Here is a 13,124-nt window from a genome sequence, read left to right as displayed (position 1 = left end):
GTGTAGTTTGATGGGAGGGGGGAACCAACTTTTTTTTCACATGGAAGAGTGGAATATGGAGAGTTATAGAGGCTGGAGGGAAGATCATATTTTGCTAATCTGAAGGTACAAGTACAACAAACCCAGAGTAGCCGCAAGAGAGAGCTGTTAAATAAATAAGTAGAAAACCTCAAAGCTCATGATTAGTTTCAATTTGACTCAAGGAGCAATTAGAAACCTGCACAAGTTTGAGAAGTATTGTGACAGGAACAAAATGACTCTTCTATCACACCATGCCATGAAAAATGTGGAAATGGGTATGCAATTGGGAGACATTTTGGAGGGCAAGATCATAGGACATCGTGACAGAATGAACTTCAAGGAAGACAGAAAGGAGTCTTCAGAGCAGTAGCTGGGGTGTGAAGGGGTATGTTGCATGCTGACAATCAGAGTCATCTATTGATAATAACTTACTGAAAAGACAAAATCCTCATCTTCTACCCCCATCCTGCTCTCACACCTACCTCTCATAATTCCAGAGAGACTTCCTAGGAGTTTGGTGTCTATTGGGAACAGCTTTTTAGGTGATTCTGACATGAGATACAAAAAAGGATGAAAATTAAGATCCTAATTCCAGGAGAGCTTTGGTCTGACCTGTGAATAAATTGAGAGTAATGAAAACTCTAATACTCTGTGCCACATGATATGATGGAGGTAAGTAGAGAAAGCTTGGGGAAGTCATATGAAGGAATGATTCATCCTACATAGAGAAGAAAAGGGACAAATAGGTGTAGATGAGTCGTTCTCAACACTGGCTGCACATTTCAAACAAGCAATTAAATCAGGCTGTCTACGGGTGTAGAGTCTGGGCAGTAGTATTTTTTAAAAAGCTCCTCAGGTGATTCTAATGCATCTAAAGTTGAGAATGGCTATTAGAGATCAAAGTTGTCCCAGCCTTTGAAGAAGTAGGTGTTTTTCAAGGCAAAAAGAGTAATGAAACTGACAAAGGCACAGAGGCATGAAAGTAGCATATTTGAAGAATAGGGAAGAGTCTAGTGTGGTTAGGACTTTGGTAGCAAGGAGGAGACATTGGAAAGGTGAACTGAAATAGCAATGTGAAGATGTGGTGGTGGTGGTACTGATGGAAGAAGAGGAGGAAGAGAAGGTAAAGGTGGAGGAGGAGGAGGAGGAAGAGAAGGAGGAGAAGGAGGAGGAGGAGGAGGAGGAGAAGGAGGAGGAGGAGGAGGAGGAGGAGGAGGAGGAGGAGGAGGAGGAGGAAGAGGAAGAAATCACCCTGAAATGATTATGGTGTGTTTTTTGAAAGGATGATATGGGAGAGCTGTTTTATAACAATTCTGGAGGGTGAGGATAGATAAAAAGAGACATAACAATGCCCAACTTTTGGCTTAATTTCTTTGGGCCATGGGGCCCATTTTTGTCTATAGTTGTGATAAAGCAATGGTCAGTGAGTTTTTGAAAGTGATATGCTTGGTAACCACAAAGATGATTGTCTTAATTCTTCATGAGTTTTTTTTTTGTTGTTGTTTAATTTAAACTAAGTGTCAGGGCCCACTTTCCTTCCAAAGTACTAAAGTGTGAGAATGTTCTCCATTGCCCCATTGAATATTAGGAGAAATAATTTCAAGATCACCTGCCCTTCCAAAGCAGCAATTTAAACCCCTCTCCCAACTTTTTGTAACAATTTCAGGCAGTGTGTATGCGTATTTTACACATTTAAAGGCAGGCATTTTTAAAGCAGTTTCAGACATTGAGGTAGATCTTTTCCCCATGGGGTGAAAGGACCACAACCAGTGAGCTTTGTCCTTCCATTTCTTTGTCCTGTTCCTTTTTTGCCCTGTCTTCCTTAAGTGGCCTTAATATTAAACTGAAGTGTATTTTAATTATTCATAGCTTTTACTCAATTTTATTTGTTTTGAAATTAAAAAGTAGATGAATAAAAGTTAATATTTAGCCCTTTTAAAAGTATTTAAGTTGAGTTTTTACATGTATGTGCTTGGATTGTATGTCTCTTCTTTTTCTTCTACTGTGAATCCATGGCTGTTCATAAGACACACACACATGCATGCACTATTTCCAGACAGTAGTAAAAGTTGAATGGTGGCAGCAGTGTTGAGGCCTTGAGTTTTACAGATGCTTGATTTTATTTTTAGACTCCTCAGATGGATCTCCTTCTTCAGTGCCCTCTTTAAGCATTCACTGAATGCCCACTATAGATCAGGCTCCTTGGGAGGTGAGAGGGGAAGTAGGGATGAATAAGTTCCCTGAACCCATCTCATCTTCCCAATAACTTTAAAATTAAGTATGGGACAAGATTATTTTGTACATAATGAAACTGGGGCCCGGAAGAGTTAAGGGCATGGATCAAGGTTAAACAGGAGTGGATCCAAGATCATTCTATCTTTGGAGTGGTACTCAAATCAAATCCTTACATGATGTGACATGTTTCAATAGTACTTCAGTGACTGCAGAGGTGGCAGCAACTGATAATTTATGTTACTAGAATGGAAAAAAATTGACATTTCCATTATGTACAATTGTTTTGAGATTTTAAAATATGAACTAAAAAAAATTATAGAAGCTGGTGAAGCAGTTATTTAACATAGGAAATTGAATACTTCATCCTTAACTATTTCTTGTTAGTGAAGAACAAAATGCTAACATTTAACAAATGTTAAAATTTTTTTTAATGTTTTAATAAAATATTTTCTTTGAAATCCTTTTATAATTACAAACCCTTAAGAGAATATAAATTGAGACATGGCCTATTAAATTCCAAATGATTTTTACATATATTTTAGAAATTTTAAGTAAGAGCATTGATAACAATGATGATTTTATACTTTCATATAACTATCCTAAAGCTTTGAAGTACCTTGAAAATATTAAACAGTAAATTACTGAAATCCTAGATGACGAGGAATCTTTCTGCCTTAACCCCAACCAGTGTTTTCTACCTTGAAAAATTCTTACCATATCCTTAAAGGATCCTATACTTCTCATTTATTAATTCACTCCTGAGCTTCACTTAAAAAATAAAAACAACAAAAAAATTTATGAACTATTGAACAGATGCATAAGTTGTTATACTTCCCCTTTTTACTCACTCCTATGTTCTGTTCTTCCTCTATACCAGGTCTCCTTTTCCCATGGGATAGTAGAGGTTATTCTGATAACTTTCTTAAATTAATCAAAGTAGCTGAAGTATATAGTTCATTGACTTCATATTTTATGTTTTCAAAGTTGAAAACTTCCCCACAGTGGTACTAAGGACTTTATCCTGTTTCCTACCCAATTCTGACCACTTCTTTCATTGTTGCTCTGCTGTGTCTGCTGGGTATATGTACTGCAGAGGGCATGAATTCTTGCAGCCAACTTGCAGATGAACCCAAATTAAAATCTCAGCTTCCCTTCTTGTTGACTGTTAACTTGGGGAAATCACTTCGATTCACTGCATTCTGGTTCCCTCATGGGCAAAATGGGTATAATTTTTTGTCTTCATGAGGGTAGTAAAAATTAACTAATAATGTATGTTAAACTCCTGGCCCAATGCCTGGTACACAGTACGTTCTTAATTGAGGTGAATTTTTCTATCTCTCCTTCTAGTAAGCAAATAAATAGACAAGCAAAACCATCTTATCCTGGACATTTCACTTTTTAGCTCCTCTTTTTTAAAGCCGCAAATCACATTCACAAACCCTTTATTCCTAATCAGACATTTTCCAATGTACATGACATGAGTGCTAGTTTTTATTTCTATTGTCTAGAAAAAGAGCAGTGATATTAATTCTTTTCTCCTTTGAAAAATGCTAGCTTTAACTTCTGAAATCAGAATCTTAGGAATTTGAAATAATTTAAGTCAGGTGGTTTGCAATTTTGGGCATATTTATGTAAGTTAAGAGTATTTTTTTATATATAATAGTGAAAAGATGGATGCCTTTATCAGTTGGACAATCACCCATGATTCATTTGTTGGTTCTGGATTTTTATGGGACTTTCTGCACAGTGCCCCTTTTCTCTTAGAAGGTCAACCTCCCCAGGGCTTACCCTGCCATGCTTTTACCTGACTTGCTCTGCCTTCCACCCCAACCATATTGATTGGCCCAGGAGCGGGCACCTGGAAGCAGAGTCCATGAGCTCTTGCTTTAGGATTTTTGGCCTCAGGGCAAAAGAGGTCAATTAGTATTTCTCTGTTGGAACAAACTATAAGATGTGAAACTTGAGAACAACTGTGTGTATATTTCCTACCACATGGATAAATCTGGTGAAACAAACGGAGATGAAAGATGGAGAGTGAATCTTGGAAGTCTCAGGTGCCAGTCACTACACCTGTTCCAAGGGAATATGTAATTCTCCAGCAGTTAGCAGACCTTGGGGTTTGCTTTTCTTTCTTCTTGATGTAAAGCATTTTGATTGTGGAGATGGGAGAGGAAAAAAGAAGGAATGAAAATGAGTCTCTCTTCTTTGGGAAAATGCTCTCTGGAGATAGTTGGTTTTAAATCAGCCAGTCTACTTATACAGAATGCAGCTGTCACCACTGGTTATTATTTAAAAAAGTTTGCAGACTACATCCTGTAATCAACTATTGACTGGGTTGACTGCCTCCTTTTTGTCAACTAATTGGCTCATGCCATGAAAAATATAATCATTTTGGGTGAGGATCACAAGACAAAAAGTGTGTGTTTCAGAACATCTGAGACACAATATTTGAAAATTAAAATAAAATGATTGTTAATACTTAGCATGTGCTTACTATTTGCCATACACTGTTCTAAGAGTTCACATATACCAACTCATTTATTTCTTACAACCACTTATGTCAAGGTAGTGGTTGTCATCCTCATTTTATAGTTGATGATATGGTGGCACAGAGAGGCTAAGTAGCTTGTCCAAGGTTATACAGGTAAAATGTGGGGGAAGAATTGGGATTTAAGCTCAGGCAGCCTGGCATCAGAGTCCTTGCTCTTACTGTCCACAGCACATGTTTGTTTTTGTTCTGTTTTATTTAGTTAATGACTGGATGCAGGATACAAAGCTTCACAGCAGTGCTTCTCGAGCCCCACGAGACCACTGGATTCCTCGTGGGGAGGAAAGGTTGTTTAAGACCTGATGCTATTATCTTCCCATGGTGGGTCATAAGTTTGGCATTTGTCTAATCACTATTATATGGGACTTGTTGGACCAACATAAGCAGGGGTCCAAAAGGCAATGGCCAACTCTGTTGTAAGAAATTCTGCATTTAGAGAGTTATCAAAAGCACAAGAACTTCTTTACAAACAGGATCTAATACATAATTGACAAGTAAACAAATGAGCAGCAACTAGTTAAAGAATCTGTCAAAATGGGCCCTGGAGAAGTGACTATCTGCTTCTCCACCCCTCCCCACCTCTCCTCTCCTTCTTCAGCCATGGCTTGAATGGTTCAAGCAAAAGTTGGCCCTGGTGCTGAGGATGGCTCCATGGCCTCACCTTAGGCACTAAAATAGCTCAGTTGCTGAGCAATGGAGCAGTGGCCCAGCCAGGCAGAACATTGCCAGGTGGCTTGCCAGGTGGATCCTGGTCAGGGCGCATGCAGGAGTTTGTCTCTGCCTCTCTGCCTCTCATTTAATAATAATAATTTTAAAAATCTGTCAAAATGTATAATAAAGATCTAAAACTTAATGGGCCAATTTTGTGTGGTAATGTTACAGATGACTTTCACTCTATGTTTTTTTGTTTGTTTGTTTGTTTGTTTTTTGTATTTCTCTGAAGCTGGAAACGGGAGAGACAGTCAGACAGACTCCCGCATGCGCCCAACCGGGATCCACCCGGCACGTCCACCAGGGGGCGACGCTCTGCCCACCAGGGGGCGATGCTCTGCCCCTCTGGGGCGTTGCTCTGCCGCGACCAGAGCCACTCTAGCACCTGGGGCAGAGGCCAAGGAGCCATCCCCAGCGCCTGGGCCATCTTTGCTCCAATGGAGCCTCGGCTGTGGGAGGGGAAGAGAGAGACAGAGAGGAAGGAGAGGGGGAGGGGTGGAGAAGCAGATGGGCGCTTCTCCTGTGTGCCCTGGCCGGGAATCGAACCCGGGACTTCTGCACGCCAGACCGACGCTTTACCACTGAGCCAACCGGCCAGGGCCTTCACTCTGTTTTTAAAATTTTTTTTAACTAAGAGCATGGATCCCTTTTGTTAAAAACAGAAAAACATGTATGTTTTAAAAGAGGGATATTCAGGTGCTGTGATTATCATGCCTTGGTTTTTGTTTTATTTTTGTGTTTTATACCCTGAGGTAAAAAAAATATTTCCTGTGTCCCCAGTGTAAAGTTTAATGTAGGTACTCAGTAAATACTTGTTGTCATAATGTTTGTTAATAACACTTCCTATTTTTATAAGACCCTACCAATGTGTGTGTGTGTGTGTGTGTGTGTGTGTGACAGAGATAGAGAGAGAAACAGAGAGAGAGACAGATAGGGATAGATAGGAAGGGAGAGAGATGAGAAGCATCCATTCTTCATTTCAGCTCCTTCATTGTTCATTGATTGCTTTCTCATATGTGCCTTGACCGGAGGACTACAGCAGAGCAGAGTGACCCCTTGCTCAAGTCAGCAAGCTTGGGCTCAAGCCAGTAACCTTGGGCTTTAAACCAGCAACCTTTGGGCTCGAGCCAGCAACCATAGAGTCATGTCTATGATCCCACACTCAAGCCGGTGACCCGCACTTAAACTGGTGAGCCCATACTCAAGCCGGCAACCTCATGGTTTCGAATTTGGGTCTTCTCCATCCCAGTTGGATGCTCTATTCACTGTACCACCACCTGGTCAGGCGACCCTACCATTCTTGATTGAAAAAGAATCATATAATTACAAAATACAAAACGGAACTCTTAGGACACTGTAATTGCAAAAAACCACAAACACTCATGGACATGTATATTAGTCATATGTAACCAGAGAGTAGTGTGAGATCCTAATTCATTTTATTCACATTTTTGTTTCTCTTAATTTACGCAGGTGTCTCATCACCTTAAGGAAGGCAGTGGCAGACAGGAAAAAGAGTCTACTAGTGTTTTCTCAAAACCAAAATGACAAGTTTTCCATTTTGATGACAGGAGTGAAGACTGGAAGTATTGGAATAGCAGAGGTCACTCTGTCATTACTCTAGGGTGACGATTTTCAACCAGTGTGCTGCAAGAATTTTTAAAACATACCAGCTTGGCTGGTTGCTCAGTGGTAGAGCATTCACCCAACGTGTGATGTCCTGTGTATGATTTTGGTCAAAGCATGCAGGAGAAACAACCATCTACTTTCCCTCCTTCCCCTTCTCTCTTCCCTTCCCACAGCCATGGCTCGATTGGTTCAAGTGTGTTGGCCTCCAGTGCTGAGTATGTCTATGTGGTCTCCATCTCAGGCACTAAAAAAAATGACTCAGTTACTGAGCAATGGAGAAATGGTCCCATATGGGCAGGGCATCACTCCCTAGTGGGCTTGCGGGGTGGATCTTGGTTGGGGTGCATGCGGGAATCTGTCTCTCTGCCTCCCCTCCTCTCACTAAAAAATAAAAATAAATTAAAAAATATAAAATAAGTAAAACATGCCATACCTGACTATTTAGTCAGGAGTACTAACCTCTTTTCCCTTAGATTGTCAAATAAAAAAATGATGACAGCCAGAACGACAATAGCTGTCCAGTATGAATGAATCAAAAGTATACCTATTTGTTTTTTGTCAGATCAGCAAACAAAATTTTTTTTGGTGTGCCACAGGATTTTAATAATTAGTTTATGTGTACCGTGAGATGAAAAAGGTTGAAAATTGCTGCTCTAGGGTGCAGGGTGATGGTGGTGGTGGTGGTGGGGTCTCAAATGGTGTGAGATGTGTTCAGGACCTGGGACCATGGTGGACCCTAGCCTCATAGGCCCATCCTGATACCCCAACATTGCTTAAAAGCAGCAGAAAAGCAGTTGACTTGAATGGACAGAGACCTCATGGCCAGAGCTAATGTTCATATTTCTGTGTGGAACAGTGGCTGATGGCTACAAGTTCCCCTGTTCTAGGTTGTTATGGGCTGAGTCGAGCTCACCACTGCTCAATTCATATGTTGGAACCTAACTCCCAGTACCTCAGAATGTGACTGTATTTGAAGATAAGATCTTTAAAGAGTTGACTAAGTTAAAATGAGGTCATATATGAAGACCTTAATCTTACTGATATCCTATAAGAGGAGATTAAGACCCAGATACACAGAGGGAAGACTTGTGAAGACACAGGGAGAAGACAAGCCAAGAGGGGCCTTGGGGATAACCAACTCTGCTGCCACCCTGATCCTGAACTTTTAGCCTTGAGAACTGTGAGAAAATAAATTTTGTTGTTTAAGCCACACAGTCTGTGGCATTCTGTTATGGCAGCCCGAGAAAACTCATACGCATTGATCCTACATGAGACCTCAGAACCTACCACATCCTGGGGAGGACCGCTGCGGGATGACTGAGGTGGAAAGCTTGCCAGTCTCGTAGGATTAGGGCTTGAAATACAAATTCAATTGTTGAATGGAAAATAACACCTTATTTCTTGCACACCTAAATTTGAGCTCTGTGATTCAAACTTACTACTGATGATATTTTGCTCCATGTTGATTTTCTGCATTATACTTTGAGGGATCCCTTTTTATTTCTGCTATTTATATTCATTCATATTTTTTTTTGAGAGAGAGATAGGAAGGGAGAAAGATAAGAAGTATGAGTTAGTAGTTGAGTCACTTAAGTTGTTCATTGATCACTTCTTGTATGTGCCTTGACTGGGGTACTCAAGCCAAACCAGTGACCCCTTGCTCAAGCCAGAGATATTGGGCTTAAAGCCAATGACCTTTGGGCTTAAGCCTATAACCTTGAGATCATGTTGATGATTCTGCACTCAAGCCAGTGGCCCTGGGCGGAAGCTGGTGAGTCTGCACTTCAGCTGGTAACCTCGGGGTTTCAAACCTGGGACCTCAACCTCCCAGGTGGAAGCTCTATCCACTTCAACACCGCCAGTCAGGCTTTATTTTTTTTCTTTCTTTCTTTTTTTTTTTACATATCTCTCTTAGAACTCATTATATTATAAACCACTATGAAGTTGTTCAAAATTATCTAGTACATTTCTTACTTCTTTATTCTTTCCAGGAAGCTTGGTTATACTGATTTTTTATTGTTGTTGTTGTTAAATGTTTAAACCATATGTATATAAAATACATACATATATATATTACCCTGTAGAAAATTTTCACAAAGAAATTCCACTATTGAGAAGAGACTTGGGAGAAGGAATTAGAAACCAAACCTCCCAGTTTGCAGCTGATTCATCTGACAGGAGGCAGAACAAACCAGCGATAAACAGTGCGAGCAATGGAAGAGGAAGGAAGAGTATTGTGATTTTATCAGCAGATGGCAAGTTAATTTAATGTAGACAAACTAATAATTAATTGGGGAGCAAGGAGGCCAGTCCAGTGATGTATCTAGGCAGAAAATAATCCTCTAACACACAGATCAAGAAAAGGATTTAAGGATTATTCTTGAAAATTCATTAAAACTATCCATCTAGTGCATAGTTCTGGGAACAAAGGCAAACACAGTGTTAGCAAAGAGAAAGCCCACAAACTGGAGGTGGCACCTGCTAGTTTAAAAAGGACTTGTTTGATCTAGTCAGGAATATCATCATGTTAGTCATCATTATGTAAGAAGATGATAGGAGAATGATTAAAACCCAAGAATCAAATTTATGCACTTACTCAAGAGCAATGCAAACACAAATGCTTTAAAGGACCAAGTAGCTGAGTAACGTGTGAACTGTCAGGTTAAGACTTTTGGGAACGAGGTCAGAATGGAGGGTGCTTAAGGCTTTCAGATTCTCAAAGGTGCGCGCGCGCACACACACACACACACACGGAGTAGTAGCCTAATAAAACATGTCTGCCTTCCCTATTCAGCTATTTGGCCACCAGTGTTGATCCCTGCCTTAGAAAGTTTAAGTGCCTCTCTTCTTATTTCCCATGCCCTTAATCGGAGGGTCCCTGGATGATAGGACTGCATCTTATTCAATCTTGATCTAGTCCTGTACTGAGCATATTACTTTGGCCCCTGAAGACTGGTTGGAAATGCTGCAGTGATGAAGATGCTCTGGGCTATATGTATAGAAGACAAAGCTACTGATGATGGCTGTGCCTGTTAATTCGGGGCTGCTATGTCTGAGGTTGCATGTCTAAAAGAGCTCATGAGTGGGCCCTAAAGCCCACTCTGTAGTTGACTCAGCCTCACAGTTACTAATTTGCATGAGGTGTAAATTATTTATGTCTCTGTTATATATAATACTGTGTTTTCTCTCTTCTATCTGCTCCTCCCGCCAAGCTTGGTCTCTCTTCATTCCAGATCTTTCTCTTCCCTTTCAGCAATATAAAAAGAAATGCCTCAGCTAGTTCTTCCTTTTCTGTCTTCTCATTCTGGTTTGTTTGCTTCCTACTCTTTCCTTTTCTTATTATACCTATGAACGAAAGATGAGTGACGAGAACCATCTCAATGAGTTATATCCTTGGAAAGTGTAATATTATTGTTAGCAAAGTTTATGTTTTATTGATATTTTGCTCTTTCAAATAGCTCCATCCTTTTCTGGTAGGTAATAGAAGTCAACTAACAATTAAGAAGTACATTAGGCTGTATTAAGATGTGTATTTATATTTTAAACTGTGCACTGATATATACAAAATAACCTATATAACAAAACATAATAATAAAATGAATACTTTTACACCCATTTCTCAAGAACTAGAACATTAAAAGTTCTCTTAAGCCCTGGCCAGTTGGCTCAGTGGTAGAGTGTTGGCCTGGCGTGCAGGAGTCCCGTGTTCGATTCCCAGCCAGGGCACACAGGAGAAGCGCCCATCTGCTTCTCCACTCCTCCCCCTCTCTTTCCTCTCTGTCTCTCTCTTCCCCTCCCACAGCCAAGGCTCCATTGGGGCAAAGTTGGCCCGGGTGCTGAGAATGGCTCTGTGGCCTCTGCCTCAGGTGCTAGAATGGCTCTGGTTGCAACAGAGAGACGCCCCAGATGGGCAGAGCATCGCTCCCTGGTGGGCGTGCCTGGTGGATCCCAGTTGGGTGCATGTGGAGTCTGTCTGACAGCCTCCCCGTTTTCAACTTCAGAAAAGTACAAAAAAAAATTGTCTTGATGCACCTGTATTTCACTTAGTGTTCCTTTGATGCTTACAAATCCTGCCTTAGTATCATTATTATGAGCATCAGTTATGACTGTACAATACTATGGGTGCACAGGGTAATGCTTTTGTCAAAATATAAAGTAAGACTCTGAGTTGTTTCTTGCATCTGTTGCCTCTTCTTTTTCCAAGACCCTCATCAAGTCCATGACAAAGCCCCCTTTTTTGTTTGTCTCCATTTTCACCCAAGATTGAACCAGCAACTAATGAAGGTACAAACCAGTAGGGCAGTTTTGGGTAGAGGGATTCAGTTTATAAGAGGTATGAAAATATTTGAATCAATTAGAAATATAATGTCAAGTAACTTAATTTTCATACAACTAATAATTAGCATAATGTGAATGGATTCTATTTAAATACCATATATATTAGTTTTCTATTGTTTCATAACAAATTGTCACAAACTGAGCATTTAAAACAACACTCAGTTTCTGTGGGGCAGGAGTTCAGGCACAGCTTGGCTGGGGCCTCTGCTCAGCTCTCGGGCAGCTGTAATCAAGATTTTGCTTGGACTGCATTCTCACCTGGAGGCTCGACTGGAGAAGTATTGACTACCTAGCTCCTGCAGGTTGTTGGCAGAATTCATTTCCTTGTGGTTATAACACCAAAGTTCCTGGTTTCTTGCTCGCTATTGACAGTAGACTGTTCCCCAGTCCTAGGGGGTCACTTTGCCAAATGGGTTTCTTCGAGATGGCTATTGGCTTGATGCAACCCATGTGGAGAGTCTCCAGCTCCAGTCTGCTAAAATAGAGCTTTATATAATACAGTGTAATCCAGGAGAGTGACATCATGTCACCTCTTCCATATTCTATGTGTTAGAATCAAGTCACAGTTCCTCCACAATCATATGAAAGGGGTTACAGAAAAGTGTGAACACTAGGAGGGAAACCACCTAGCGTCATCTTAGGGTCTGTCTTTATATATGCCTAAGTAGACAGTGCTTTGGAGCAGGAAAAAGAAATTCTGGTGATGCAGATATATTTTGTTAACATTTCTTCCCAAAGATTATGTGTGATTGTAATTAATTGAATGTTGGCGTTCTGCTGAAATTTTAAATCCAGAGAACGCTTTGTGTAGTGCTATTTGGAATGAGTGACTAATTTTAGTATCTAATTTTAAATTCTTTAATATTTCCCCCCCAAATGCTTTAGTTTAGAAAATCATAAAATAGAACTATGAGTGAAAGAGAACTGTATAAATGAAGGAACTATTTTGCCAATTTTTAAAAAGGTAATTTATTCCATTTGGGCTAGAAATTTTACATGTCTTTCAGAATATGATTTTTATCACAAAACTATTAGTTTCTCCCTGTCTCCTCTAATGAATGTAGAACAAAAATATGCTGGTTTATCCAGATACCAGTTAATTAGTCAGCTAAAGACTCCCACTTGTTGTCAACTTTTGCTCTAACTTCAACACTATCATCAAAGTTATTTGTCTAAAACACAAACTTGATTCTACTTGTCTGATTTCCTACTGCCTATAAGATTGACTTTAAAGTCTTAAGCCTGATATTTATGAATCTTCAAAAACTGGCCCCAGTTTCTACACTCACCATCTTCATCTCCTTTCGTACTTCTCCCCGTGCAGCCAATGCGATAGACACACTGAGCTGTTTCAGGAGCCCCACTTCTCTTTCACGTGACTCCCTCTGTGCATGTTATACCCTCTGCTTGGCATGTCTCCACTCCCTTCTCTTGGAGTTGCAGAGACTTTGCTTTGCTTACTACTGGATTAAGGAACGTGCTTAATACATAGTAATGCTCAATAAATCTTGCTTTTTAGATATCTCAGATTATTTTTGTCAGTGAAAAAAATTTAAAATGATGGTTCCATTAATAAAAATCATTACAGAAACTAAGAGAATGCAAGACTGCATATAAATAAAGTGTGTGGAAAGATTGTAAA

This window comes from Saccopteryx bilineata, chromosome 1 (genome assembly GCF_036850765.1).
Source record: "Saccopteryx bilineata isolate mSacBil1 chromosome 1, mSacBil1_pri_phased_curated, whole genome shotgun sequence".
Taxonomy (NCBI): Eukaryota; Metazoa; Chordata; class Mammalia; order Chiroptera; family Emballonuridae; genus Saccopteryx; species Saccopteryx bilineata.
Note: the sequence above shows the minus strand (reverse complement) of the source record.